We start from the raw sequence: 15645 nt of genomic DNA on the forward strand, positions 1-15645 counted from the left end.
TCACAATTAATCAGGTCATTCAAATATTTAAAGACAGCCGAAAGACGAATACTGATTTAAATACAGGTAATTTCATAAATAATTAAATTTATAATCTGTATAAAAAATAAATTTGGTTATGTTTATTGAAGTAGTTTTTTTTTTTTTTTCTTTTTTGTGTGCCCTTTTTGACCCTTGAGCCCTGACCCACAGGAGGTCTCTGCACGCCACTGAAATAGTATAAACTGATAGTTAGAAATTAAACTAGGACATTCAGTTATGACATGAATAGTTAAGACACAGACCCGTGTATAGGGTTTTACACAATTCTGTTCATTGCATATATTATGGAGAGGTGTAACCATCGTAGCTACACAGAGCATACGGCTTTGGTCCAATGTAGAAGTATAAACCAGCCTTCGATCTACACTCACAAGATAGCTAATAAGATATTTGGTGTGTACACACAAACATTAAGCCCATGTCAATTCTGGAAGATTTGAACCATTAGTCTCTATTATTATTATTATTTTTCTCAGTAACTCTTTTTGAAATTCTTGTAGAGTAGAAGTTCTTTTACCCAACTCTCATTAACTTTAAGCAAACACAGCATTACAGAAATCACAATAATATCTCATCTGAAGTTTTTAGGGTACCTGAATCACTACACAGAGTGGACCCAGAGGGAACACAACTTCGAGCCCTGGCTAACCGGACTCTTCATTGCAGACAGTACTTAGTTCCTGGTCCGAATTGCATGTAGCATGTAGATGGAAATCACAAATTAATACGGTAATTAGATTTTTTTGGATGTCACCCAACTGGGATTGTCAAATGTTTTGATGCCAAGGACCCCCAAATATTATGATCTCCTTGTGAGGGACCTACATATTTTCATTTACTACACATTTATACTTTGAAATAATAATATTAAGCATAATATTTAAAATTACAACGTTGTTATAATTATTTTCATTTGTCAAATGATATACAATACATATTTATAAGGATGGTGATAGAAAAAGTAATTGGAATTTTCTAGTCAAAATGTGTACAAAATGTGTAGATGTTTCTAGTCTGTCATCCTTTTTGTCTAAAATCAGCTGGCGATTTGTGATCGATGGAAGGATTGATGGGTTTAGTCGTCTTGTAGTATATCTGAATGCTGCTACTAACAATAATGCCACCACTGTACTGGATGCTTTCCTTGGTGCTGTTAGCCAGTATGGGTTGCCCTCTCGTGTTCGTTCAGATAAAGGAGAAAACATTGAGGTTGCTCAATTTATGGTTCAGAACTGGGGAGAAAACCACATTTCCCTATCTGTCGGTCACTACGAGTTATGTCGAATGACATATGGGCTCTCACTTGGGAGGCCAATCATCTCTGAATTCAAGAGAAAACGCCAATGAAAATTGGCTAGTGGATTAACACACCTGAGCCACTCCCCGAGCCACGGGTATAAATAGGGCGACAGGTGCATCCACTCATTAGATTTTTGCTTCGGAGCCGAGTAGCCGATGAGAGAAGTCACTACAAAGCCATTCATCTTTGTTTTAAAGAAGCTGTTCCTGGTCGGTGTGACGGCGCGGTACAGCGGTGTCCCTGTGACGGCGATTCCCCTGGGCACTTCGGCTAAAAGAGACAGTTTTCTAAAAGAGCAAATCACGGGCGATTCACGTCTTTTTCAAGATGCCGTTTCGTCCGTGTACTTCTGGATGCGGTCGTTTCCTGTCTTCGGTGGATGGTCATGAGCGTTGTCTGCAGTGTCTGGGCTGTCGGCCGCGCTCGCTGCCAAGGCTTACAGTGCCGCGGGCCAAGCTGCCTCCGCCCTGCATGCCATGGCTATCCTGCAGGTACACCAAGCCAAGGCGCTCAAAGCAATGCACGAGGGTGGTACCAACCCGGGGTTGATGCAGGAGCTGCGCACGGCGACTGACTTCGCCTTACGGGCGACGAAGGTCACGGCGCGGTCCCCCGGGAAGGCGATGTCCACACTGGTGGTCCAGGAGCGGCATTTCTGGCTGAAACTGGCTGAGATGAGGGACATGGACAAGGCCCGCTTTCTCGATGCTCCCATCTCCCAGGTAGGCCTGTTCGGCGACACTGTCGAGGACTTTGCCCAGCAGTTCTCGGCGGTGCAAAAGCAGACTGAGGCCATCCAACACATCTTGCCCCGACATGTGCCTCCAGTTGCCACCATTCCGTCGCGGGCAGCGCCTCAGCCTGCTCGTCGCCGTGGGCGCCCCCCTGCGTCCTCCACACCAGCTCCGCCCCGTGCTGAGAGTTCTTCGAAAATCTTCAGTTTATGTTTCTTTCTGTTCCGCCGCTGGTCAAACGGCCAGTGGGACCCACTTTTTCAAAAAAAGAGCAAATTCCCCTTCCTCCGAGTTGCAAGGCTCGTGGATTGACAATGAGCGACGCACAGCCTCCTCACTCTCACCCACGACGCCCCCTTACGCCAGCGGTCGAGAAGTCGCGGTTCGGAGACGCAACGCCTCTCCACGCGTCTCTGGCCATTTCCTCCGGGAACACTGGGAGTGTGGCTGTGATGACTCAGGACGCAATGCCTTCTGGGCCTTCCGACACAACTCCCCATCGCTGCACCACTGCGGGTATGTCGACTGTCCCTTTGGTGCCACTTGTACGGAGTCTGGGAGCGTGGCTTTCGCTGCCCAACCCATCACGCTGACTCATCCGGACGGTCCGACTCGGCTACGCGATTCAGTTCGCCCGGCGACCTCCCAAGTTCAATGGCGTGCTCGAGACTTCGGTGGCAGTCCGGGACGCCTCTGTCTTGCGCGAGGAGATTGCTGTCCTGCTGGCGAAGGATGCAATCGAGCCGGTCCCTCCAGCCGAGATGAGGACAGGGTTTTACAGCCCTTACTTCATCGTGCCCAAGAAAAGCGGAGGCCTTCGACCTATCCTGGATCTGCGAGTCTTGAATCGGGACCTGCACAAGCTCCCGTTCAGGATGTTGACGCATAAACCAGCCCCAGGATTGGTTTGCAGCGATCGACCTGAAAGACGCGTACTTTCATGTCTCGATCCTCCCTCGTCACAGACTGTTTCTTCGGTTTGCCTTCGAGGGTCAGGCGTGGCAGTACAAGGTCCTTCCCTTCGGGCTCTCCCTGTCCCCCGTGTCTTCACGAAGGTCGCGGAGGGCGCCCTTGCCCCACTCTGGGAAGTGGGCATCAGGATCCTCAACTATCTCGACTACTGGCTCATTTTGGCCCGGTCCCGAGAGGAGTTGTGCGATCACAGGGACTTCGTGCTCTGGCACCTCAGTCAGTTGGGGCTTCAGGTCAACCGGGAGAAGAGCAAGCTCTCCCCTGTGCGGAGAATCTCTTATCTTGGTATGGAGTTAGACTCGGTGAGTATGACGGCACGTCTCACCAGCGAGCGTGCCCAGTCAGTGCTGAACTCTGAGTTCCTTCAGAGGCAGGACAGTGGTACCACTGAAACACTTTCAGAGGCTCCTGGGGCATATGGCATCCGCAGCCGCAGTCACGCCGCTCGGGTTGCTTCATATGAGGCCACTTCAGCACTGGTTGCACTCCAGAGTCCCGAGATGGGCATGGCGCCGCGGTACACATCGTGTCACCATCACACCGATGTGTCGCCGTCTATTCAGCCCCTGGTCGGACCTTGTCTTTCTACGGGCCGGCGTGCCCTTAGAACAAGTGTCCCGGCACGTTGTTGTAACAACAGATGCCTCCAACTCGGGCTGGGGCGCGACATGCAACGGGCAGGCAGCTTCGGGGTCCTGGACAGGCACATCATCTGTCTGGAGTTGCTGGCAGTGCATCTAGCTTTACGACGGTTTCGTCTGCTGTTGCTGGACAAGCACGTGATGGTCCGCACGGACAACACTGAGGCTGTTTCGTACATCAACCGACAGGGCGGTCTACGATCACGTCGCATGTCTCAACTCGCCCGCCATCTCCTCCTCTGGAGTCAGACGTGGCTCAAGTCGCTGTGCGCTATCCACATCCCGGGGGAGCTCAATCGTGCAGCCGACGCGCTCTCACGACAGCTCACTTTCGCCGTGGAATGGCGACTCCATCCCCAGATGGTCCAGCTGATCTGGAGTCGATTCGGGGAAGCCCAGGTAGACCTGTTTGCTTCCCATGAGTCCTCCCACTGCCAGCTGTACTATTCCCTGTCCCAGGCCCCCCTGGGCAGAGATGCACTGGCACACAGCTGGCCTCGGGCTTTACGCAAGTATGCGTTTCCCCCAGTGAGCCTGCTCGCAAAGACACTGTTCAAGGTCAGGGAGGACGAGGAAAAGATCCTGTTGGTTGCGCCTTATTGGCCCACCCTGACCTGGTTTTCGGAACTCATGCTCCTCGTGACAGCCCCTCCCTGGCGCATCCCCCTGAGGAGAGACCTTCTCTCTCAGGGGCTTGGCACCATTTGGCACCCGCATAAAGATCTCTGGAACCTCCACGTGTGGCTTCTGGATGGGACGCGGCAGACCTAAGTGATCTGCCCCCAGCGGTGGTAGACACTATCACTCAGGCTAGAGCACCTTCTACGAGGCAGGCCTATGCTCTGAAGTGGAGTCTGTTCACGAATTGGTGTTCTTCTCACCGAGAAGACCCCCGGAGATGCCCGGTCAGAGTCGTGCTTTCTTTCCTGCAAGAAAGGTTGGAGCGTGGGCTGTCACCCTCCACCCTGAAAGTGTATGTGGCTGCCATTGCAGCCCATCACGATGCAGTGGACGGCCGGTCCCTGGGGAGGCATGACCTGATCGTTAGGTTCCTGAGGGGTGCCAGAAAGTTACATCCTCCTAGGACACCCCTGATTCCCTCCTGGGACCTCTCTATTGTCCTGGCGGGACTTCAGAGGGGTCCCTTTGAGCCGCTGGATTCAGTCGAGCTTAAGTTCCTGTCTCTCAAGACAGCGCTCCTGACCGCGCTCACTTCCATCAAGAGGGTAGGGGACCTCCAAGCATTTTCGGTAAGTGAAGAGTGCCTTGTGTTCGGGCCGGCCTACTCTCACGTTGTCCTGAGACCCCGGCCTGGATACGTGCCCAAGGTTCCCACCACTCCCTTCCGAGACCAGGTGGTGAACCTGCAAGCGCTGCCCCTGGAGGAGGCAGATCCAGCCTTGGCGTCGCTGTGTCCCGTAAGAGCGCTTCGCATATACGTGGACCGCACCCAGAGCTTTAGAAGCTCTGAGCAGCTCCTGGTCTGCTTTGGTGGTCAGCAGAAGGGGAAGGCTGTCTCTAAGCAGAGGTTGGCCCACTGGATAGTGGATGCCATCGCCTTGGCTTACCATTCCCAAGGCGAGCCGTGCCCCCTGGGGGTGAGGGCCCACTCCACACGGAGTGTGACCTCCTCCTATGCACTGGCGCACGGCGCCTCTCTGGCAGACATCTGTCGAGCTGCGGGCTGGGCGACACCTAACACCTTTGCGAGGTTTTACAACCTCCGCGTGGAGCCAGTTTCTTCCCGTGTGTTGGGTAACAGGTAATTGGCGGGAAGGGCTGGCTGGGTGTCACGCTTGCTGCGCCATTCCCCCTAACACGGGGATGTGAGCGCCTTTCTTCTCCCAGTAGAGTTCCCCGGTTGGCGTACCCTGGTCGAGCATCCTCCAGCACCCTCGGCAGTCAGACTTGGCGGAGCAGTCTGACGCCAGGCCCAGTACTGGCGTTAGCATGCCCGGAGTTCCGGTCAGCCCCTGTACTGGGCTAGGTGTTCCCTACGGGTAATCCGATATGGGTATTCTTCCATGGTAAGGTTTCCCTCTTGGCAAACCCGTGTCTTCCCTTGACAGACCCGTTCTGTCAGTCTCTTCTGGCAGCCGTTCCATCCCTACTCCAAGGTAGGACCTGCCTCAGAGACCCCTTCCATATGTAGTACTGCCCCCTGGGTCAGTCCATATCAGTATATCCACATGTCACCTCCCTACGGGTAGGATGTGGTCTCCGTAGCGACCTTTTCCTAGGCTCGCTTTCCCATTGTCTTGCCAAAGCTGAAAGAACAAATAGGGAAGATTTTAAGCTATCTTTCTCTGAAGGTTGAAATCCCTTCCATTAACTTATGTGGGCGGAACAGCAGCGTGGCCTTCTCCAGCAGCGATGTACTCACCCTTTGGCCCCTTCGGTACCAAGGTCAGTGAATTTGCGCTGGGGCTTTGGGAAGGTTACGACCTTAAGCGTAGCTTTTGTGGCACGCCAGGGCTTGTCGACAATTGCAGCGCCACAGGGTTGTGACGATGTTCAGGTTGTGGCGTTTTCCATAGGACCCCATATGTCGTTCGACATAACTCGTAGTGACCGACAGATAGGGAACGTCTCGGTTACGTACGTAACCCTCGTTCCCTGATGGAGGGAACGGAGACGTTATGTCCCCATGCCACAACCTTGAACCGTTCGCTGTTGCCGGGACACGTTCTCGGCTCCTCAGCGTAAAACCTAATGAGTGGATGCACCTGTCGCCCTATTTATACCCGTGGCTCGGGGAGTGGCTCAGGTGTGTTAATCCACTAGCCAATTTTCATTTGGCGTTTTCTCTTAAATTCAGAGATGATTGGCCTCCCAAGTGAGACCCCATATGTCGTTCGACATAACGTCTCCGTTCCCTCCATCAGGGAACGAGGGTTACGTACGTAACCGAGACGTTCTCACATTACGGGAAGGAGCGTTCACAATCAGAGGTAAATGAAAAAGTACCTGTATGGTTTGAAATCATGATGCTTTTCTGATATATATATATATATATATATATATATATGAGGAGCTCTTTTCCAAAACGGGATAAATCCATTTCAGTAGTTTTCATGGAAAATTACATTTTTTACATAGACCCACACATTTTGTAAATAATCAATTTATCCTGTTAAAATGTTTTTTTTTTGCCTCAGTCTGAACATGTTGAACAATGATTATTAAATCAAACAACAATTTTGTTGATGATAAATTCAAAGTTAATTTATTTTTTTTCCAAAACGCTATAAATCCATCAATTTTTGGAAAAAAATTATGGATGGTCGTTTAAAAAACAAACAAACAAACAAGAGAACGTGCAACATATAATCAGGTACTCATAGTGCTCGGCAAAATCTCCTCTCTAGCTATTTTTTTCTATTCAGTTAACATGCTATGGTCATTAAATGGCTTTCCTGAGGTAAATGTAACGTTATGTGACATAATTGTTCTCCTGCTGTTATATTGGCGCGAGGGGGAAACCAACAAACCTACAAAACGGTATTATACTAGTCAATTCTAAAACGAAAGTTGTACTCACCAAACACCTTTATGAAGGTCGCCTTGCAAACGGGCACTTTCTCCGGATGTCTGTTGCACAAGAGACTGTACTTAACAGATACGTTCCGATCTTTTTGTTTGTTAATGTCCTGGACTTTCGGACGCTTCCTTGTCACTTGCGTGATGTCCAGGAGATGAAGTATGGCCTGGTCCTGGTCAACCTTGTTTGGTTTTTCATAAAAATAGTTGAAATTTACCATCAGATCGTCCGGCGACAGCCTCTTGGCCTGACAGAAACCTTTGGCGGCAGCTTTGTGTTGACATCCCACTGTTGGTATTAACGCGCCACCCGAGTGACGAACCTTCTTTTTTGTTGTTTTTTGTGATTTTCTTTGTCCAGTCTGAGTTTTCTACTCCCAGATGTAGGTCTCACTGGCTCATCAAGGCCATCAAAAGTGTTACTACAGTTTAAAGCACTCATTTTGAGGAATGAATGAACATAAACAAAGTAACAAACCTCTGTTCAGATCGCCGCCTATTTGGATTACGTAGAACGCTCGCCGAATTCTGATTGGTTGAGAGGATATATCCCGTTTAGGCTAAAAATAGGTTCGGCGCTTATCTCGTTTTGGAAAGAAACTGCATCTTGCAGTACATTTTAAACAAGGAAATATAGCGATTTGTCATGAAACGTTGATGGAGCAGTTAATAGGTTCAGTACACAGCAAAATGACATGACAAACAATTTTTTTTTTTAAAATGGCGTTTATCCCGTTTTGGAAAAGAGCTCTTCATATATATATATATATATATATATATATATATATGTGTGTGTGTGTGTGTGTGTGTGTGTGTATGCAGTGTGGTTTCTCCTTACGACAACCGTGAAATAAAAATCGCAGAACCTGATGACACATTTAGTGAGACAACAAACCACCACTTGCTCCATACATGCATCCTCGAAAAGCCATAGGCTACTCGAAATGAATGCTAAAGATCGCTTTTCTTTGATGGACAACATTTCTATCCTTTATGTACAGTTGCAATCAAAATTATTCAACCCCATGACCTGCAAGTCATTTTGATGCCAAGAACACAATTTTATGATTTTTTTTTTAAAGGCATCAGTAAACAATTATAGAATGTTTATAAATACACATTTGAGTGTATATTGATGCTAAGAAGCATCTGTCGCCTCTCTACTGCAATCTTGGCCCATTCCTTTCTATAAAAAAGCTTCCAGATCACTGATAATTTTTGGCATTCATGTTATCCCTGCTTTCTTCAAATTCCACAAACTTGGAACGAAGGTTCTGAAAGCAGCAGAGTGCGCCTTCGTCTCCCTGAACTTCCGATCACCGTCTCAACGGAAATACCGAAAAGTTCAGAAGGCGAAACCTGAGCATCGAGAAGAAAGCCTTTTCTTTCTTCCCGATGTCTGCCAGGTTCATCCACAAATGTCTCTCTGCTACCACCATGGCCACCATAATCCTGCCCATGGTGGAGGCGGCCTGCTTGGTAGCCTGGAGAGGGAGCTCAGATACCTGATCAGGAGAAAGGCCCTTGCCTCTGTCCAGATCTCTTAGCATATCAGTTTGATATGCTTAAAACACCACCATCGTGTGTAATAAAGCCACAGCCTGACCTGCTGCTGCGTATACCTTGCCATTTAAGCGAGATGTATTTCTTGAAGGGCTTAGATGGCAAGGAGGGAGATTAAGAGAGGATGTTTCCCCTGCATAAAGAAAGCTCTTTCTACAGGGGGCATCACCTCCCTTCGCGCATCGCCTCGATGTCAGCATATTTTTCATTTCTTTTCAATCTCTGTATGGAGATATGGCAGAAATGGAAGGCTCACCTGAGCTGAAGGGCTATGGTCAGAAAGATAACGTTCATCAAGGCGGCCTTACGGCATCACCTTTTTAGCGTACTTTCATGGCAAGTCCAACTTTGCCGTGGCACGATCCATAACCTCCAACAACTCTACATACGCAGGGCAGGAGGACTGAGAAGGCTCAGCCTCAGCTTCTTCACCATCCTCAGATATCTCCTGCTTTTCCTGGGCAAAAACCCAGCAGTGCACTAACCTCAGTATCAGAAAGTGTTAAAGATATAACACCATCCTCCTGAGGCTCTCTCTCGTCTGCTGCCATTATGAGCGCGAAAGGGAAAGTCCCTCTTTAAACCATTCAGACAGATCCACCTGTATTCTCACGAGCTAATTCTCTTCCGTGCCTCAGCAGTGGCAGGTCCTGAACCACGGGAAGCAGATGGACACCGTTTTTCCTTTTCCCTCGGAAAGAGAGACAAACGAGAGCGGAGCATTTTCTTTGTAAAAACATTTACAATGCATGCAGATTGTCTCCTCAAAGACATCACGTGCATGCTCTTCACCCAAACAAATGACGCAATTGTGATTGTGTGTGTCATCGGGTGTCAAATAGTGCCAACACGGATGCACACAATTTCTAAACGCTTGCTAGTAGTCACCATGATAGACAGAGGAAGATCACTCTTACCGGTTCTTACAGATGCACGCTTCAAACAGATCAGTCAGTGAAGACGAAGAAGAGAATGACATGTTCTACCGGTGCCGGTTTATAATCTTGTCGGTATTGACGTCAGAGGCTGTCGCCGGCCGACAAGTTGGTGTTTTTTCAATGTATGCTTCAGACACGGGTCACGATGAGGTGTTCCCTATAGAGGACGCAGTTTGTGTGTTTGTTCAGTTTGTTCAGTGCCCCTGAAAGGGAACTACTGTACCTACCAGCCAAGTTCAGTTCTAATTCTAATCAATCACACATGTCTGCAATTATCAAGTGCTCCTGAAGATCTTAAAGGGGTCATATAATGCTACATGCACTTTTACAAGATGTTTGAACTGAAATGTGTGTTGGCAGTGATTGTACACAACCACCCTGTAATGATAAAAATGCACCAAGTGTTTTGTTTTTGTAATCTCGTTAAATGTTTTCCCCTTTCTCAAATCGAGCCGTCTAGAGGCCCCTCCCACGATTGTTTGATTGACAGCTGTGCTTCAGCACAGACTGGACTTGTGTCTTACCTCAGACCCGCCCTGAGTGAGTCGTCATCAGTCAGAGATGCAGATGAGCATGACTCCTAAGTGATTGAGGTGTTTTGTTGTTGGATGTTATAATGAACATAGAAGTAATCATTTACTCACAACATTTGAGCGACTGAAATCGCAGAGGATTACGCAGTCGTGTTCGATCAGGGTTGGAGCTGAGCTTTGAAGGTAGGTAGATCTCCAGGTACTGGAATTGACACTCGTGTTCAAGACTATTCAAACACCCTGTCAAATCTAAATGCAGATAATATGTCTTTGATCTATAAAAAGGTTATGGATTTACTTATCATAGTGTGATGCTTGTTTTTATTATCTTCTTTTTAGGATTGAACGTCTTTGGCGAGATGTATACACACAAGTCCTTGATTTGTTCCACGCATTGTTTTACCATTTGTAAATGACTGGACTGTTGAACCCTGATGATGAGATCCACCTTATTGCTCTGCATTGGACCTTTTCACCCGAGTTACAACATTAGCTTAACACTTTTAAAGAAGCATGGAACTTTCACAGACTGCGAACCGAGAACGGTCAATCTCCATATCAGCATTGGCAGCAAAACAGAAATTCTGCTGATGATTTAGGGACTGTATGCACAATGTTTGCACATTAAACTCAAAAACTCTTCTTCTGGTCCATTTAACCAGGGCTTCCAAATCCTGTTCTGGAGGCAAAAGTCTTATGTAACACAATTGATGTAAATTATTAAATTTAATTTCCTCACTCATAACTACATCAGAACAATAAATATATGCCTTGGTGGCACATAAATGCTTATTTTGGTAAATTCATAATATTAAAGCATCTGTTCTTGTATTTTTTAAGGTTGATGAGGACTATGGTGTTGACTGGGATGGACCACCTGCCATGGAAGATGCAAACAGCATTTCAATCCCAGATGAGCATTTGCCATGCAGCCTCACTGCAGAGGAGATTGCAGGTCTTCCCAACCGGGATGTTCCACTAAATGACACAGTGAATTTTTATAATTCCACAGTGGAACAACTGACAGAGATTTTAAGATATTAGATGTTCTTGTCTGGAGCATTGAGGACTGACGCCATGAACTGACATTCTTTTGGTTGAGTTTATTGTAACATTGTGTATGAAATGCCTAAATTACAACAAGGCTTTGTGATAAACAAGATAAATGTTTTTAACTTGTTCTTATGTTAACTTCATTTAACTCTTTAAGAATTTCGAACAATGCAAAACTGGGAAAGTTCCTTTCAAGAATATGCATTTAAAAAACAATAAAAATGCTGAAGACAACAAACAGGTCATTCATTTTCTTTCTCCCAAACATGCATTTATCAGTTCATGAACAATTTTAAATGTAACAGCTCAGACAAGGTCAAAGCCAAACCCGTGCTCTCATGGGTTGTGTAAACGCAAGAACGTTTCTGAATCTTAAAGAAAGGTTGAAGCCACTAGCAATGTAAGGTCAGGTGATACTTCAAAATAAAGATGTTGAGGCAGAACAGTCCAGCCAGTCCAAAACTTCATCAACTCAGTTCAGCAGGTGACCCTGCAGGGACATTTACAATCACATTTTTTTTTTACCTGTTTGAATATATTCACGCAAGAAGGCAGTAACATCACAAGATTGCTCCAGCTTGAATTGGGCTTCATCTTCCTCACTGTCAGGTTCTGGCCAGATGACTCTCTTAAGTATCATCTAATACAAAGATAGCAGCATTGAATACAAGCTAAACACAGGGCAGCAAAAAATATTCAGTAATTCGTTCAACTACCTAGAGTTTTATTAGAAACTCTTAATAAACTGTCTGTTCACTGCAAATATCAATAAAAAAATAAAATAAAGTGGAAAAACCTCTGGTTCAAACACTATTGCAGAAGATCTAGGAAACAGTACTGGTTCTTTTTTCATTCTCAAAACACCAGTATCTTTGAGTTCTCTCCACAGCTTTGATATCTGTTTTTCACGTTGACCAATAACCTAGAAATTAACAATAAACCATACTAATACGACAAATGCCATACAAGCCATGATAAATACCATGATAAACCTTTGTCCTAACTACTTGGGTGAAGATTGTTTTTCTTTTGTGGTGTTAGAGGCAAGTACAGGTGCTGGTCATATAATTAGAATATCATCAAAAAGGTGATTTATTTCACTAATTTCATTCAAAAAGTGAAACTTGTATATCATATTCATTCATTACACACATACTGATGAATTTCAAATACTAATTTCTTTTAATTTTGATGATTATAACTGACAACTAAGGAAAATCCCAAATTCAGTATCTCAGAAAATTAGAATATTGTGAAAAGGTTCAATATTGAAGACACCTGGTGCCACACTATAATCAGCTAATTAACTCAAAATAAAGGCCTTTAAATGATCAGTGCTTCAAGTGCTTAAATGGTCAGTGCTTCAAGAACCACTACGCATAGACATATGCAAGACATGGGTTTCAGCTGTCGCATTCCTTGTGTCAAGCCACTCTTGAACAACAGACAGTGTTAGAAACGTCTTGCTTCAAAAAGGACTGGACTGCTGCTGAGTGGTGAGTGCTGAGTGGTGAGTGCTGAGTCAAGAATGCAGAAGAGCTGAAGGCCACTATCAGAGCAACCTATCTGCTATTATATTATATGCTATCTACCTATCTGCTGGTGTTGGTCCACTGTGTTTTCTGAGGTCCAAAGTCAACGCAGCCGTATACCAGGAAGTTTTAGAGCACTTAATGCTTCCTGCTGCTGACCAACTTTATTGAGATGCAGATTTCACTTTCCAACTTGGCACCTGCACACAGTGCCAAATCTTCCAGTAGCTGGTTTAAGGACCATGGTATCCCTGTTCTTAAAAATCTATGGGGTATTGTGAAGAGGAAGATGCGATATGCCAGACCCAACAATGCAGAAGAACTGAAGGCCACTATCAGAGCAACCTGGGCTCTCATAACACCTGAGCAGTGCCACACACTGATTGACTCCATGCCACGCCACATTGCTGCAGTAATTCAGGCTAAAGGAGCCCCAACTAAGTATTGAGTGCTGTACATGCTCATACTTTTCATGTTCATACTTTTCAGTTGGCCGAGATTTCTAAAAATCCTTTCTTTGTATTGGTGTAGTGGTCTTTGTATTGGTGATAGTGATTTTGGGATTTTCCTTAGTTGTCAGTTATAATCATAAAAATCAGTCGGTATGTAATGGATAAATATAATAAACAAGTTTCACTTTTTGAATGGAATTAGTGAAATAAATCAACTGTTTGATGATATTCTAATTAAATGACCAGCATCTTTATAATATCCAGCTGCAGTTTACAGCTTTCACCATTAAATAAGATAATACATACTCCACGGTAGAGAATGGTTTCTGCCAACCATCTACTGTTGATGTTGCTGACTGATGGCCAGATGGTTGTTGCCCGCGCTCATAACATTAGCACAGAATAAGTTCAGAATCAATCACCAAAAGAATCAGTTCGGTTCAGAAGTGCTGTGTGTCAATCTGCTTCACGCTGAGTCACACAACACATGCGCAGTATCATCAGCTCCTCGGTTCTCGAATCGGACGCGTCCGACAGAAATGGTTCTTGACTCGAGTACGAGTCAATTTTTTGTTTGTTATCTGGCTCGGTGTTTATCTTCAGTTCTCTCTTCACAGCAGTGCAGTCAGTGTACTGTTTGAGTAAATTAATTACTCCAGGATGGATACTTGGTTTGTTTTAACTCAAAGGGGGTGTCAGCCACATTAAAAAAGTTAACAGCTTAAGTCATTTGTGGATTAACTCGAACCGTTTTAAACGATTCAGTTCGATTTGGTGAACTGGTTCAAAAAGATCCGGTTACATCTAAAGATCCGGTTACATCTAATATTTCATTGGCGAACCGGATATCACTAAACTGCAGTGTTTTGAAATCTCACAACAGACCCGGAAGAGAAGACAATGCTGAATAAAGTCGTAGTTTTTGCTAGTTTTGGACCAAAATGTATTTTTGATGCTTCAAAAAATTCTAACTGACCCTCTGATGTCACATGGACTACTTTAATGAAGTTTGTCTTACCTTTCTGGACATGGACAGTATACCGTACACCAGAGGGGTTACCAGGATGTCATGTTTGGGGGGGCATTTGGCTTGTTTGGGGGGGCAACATAAACAATTGAAAAAATCGGTACAAAATTAAGCTATACTACACACAATCTGTTTTAATGCATATCTTTTTCTAAGCCAGGAAACCAGAGATAGGGCCCCTATTAGACTATAGGGCTATCACATAAAAGTTAGTTAAACCAGGTCAACATTAATGATATGATGATGATATTATTATTATTATTGACAGATTCATATAATTAACAGATCACGGTGATTGTCTGATGATAAATGACAGGTGAATGACAAACCTGAATTCATGGTTGTATATAAGAGGTAAATTTATTTGTTTCTTCTAAGCTGTTCCAGACATAGGTGCTACTTTAAGGGCTAAAATGCTTCGTGAATTATGCGGTGTTTCAGGCGACCCGTAACCCGTGTTTTTCCAACCTTAAACCTGTGAAAGTGCACTGGAACGGCAGTCAAACCCGTGACTTCTCACCCGTGAACTCGTACTAGATCAATGTATTCAAAGTTCCGAGTTCTGACGTCACAAAGTACGCGAAACAACAATGACAGCCCCTATGGATAATAATGCCTATAGATTCAGTGTTTATGCAAGTGGTACATGTTGAAAAAACTATTTTAGGACAATGTAAAATTGCAATAAAAATAATAATCTAGCTAAATTTCCTTGTGCTCAGAAAGTTTGGTGTAACTTGCCTGGAACGGTACAAAGTCGTTAGTCGTGGTTTGAAATGGTGACTTACGAACTCAAAATCCTGCCTGGAACACAGCATTACTCTTAATAAAACACATAGGAGTCTAAAGTTATGAGTGACATGGCCATTATTTTTAGGAGTTTCTCTTAAATTCTCCAGTTAGGAGCTACTTCCCACGAGGGAAGTCGTGGCCTAATGGTTAGAGAGTCGGACTCCCAATTGAAAGGTTGTGAGTTCGAGTCCCGGGCCGGCAGGAATTGTGGGTGGGGGGAGTGCATGTACAGTTCTCTCTTCACCCTCAATACCACGACTTAGGTGCCCTTGAGCAAGGCATCGAACCCCCAACTGCTCCCCGGGCGCCGCAGCATAAATGGCTGCCCACTGCTCCAGGTGTGTGCTCACAGTGTGTGTGTGTGTTCACTGCTCTGTGTGTGTGCACTTTGGATGGGTTAAATGCAGAGCACAAATTCTGAGTATGGGTCACCATACTTGGCTGAATGTCACTTCACTACTTGTAGTCTCTTATAAGATTCTTTGTGAATGCGGCCCAAGGTAAAACAAAAAACCATGTGAACAGT

Source organism: Carassius carassius, chromosome 1 (assembly GCF_963082965.1).
Source record: "Carassius carassius chromosome 1, fCarCar2.1, whole genome shotgun sequence".
Taxonomy (NCBI): Eukaryota; Metazoa; Chordata; class Actinopteri; order Cypriniformes; family Cyprinidae; genus Carassius; species Carassius carassius.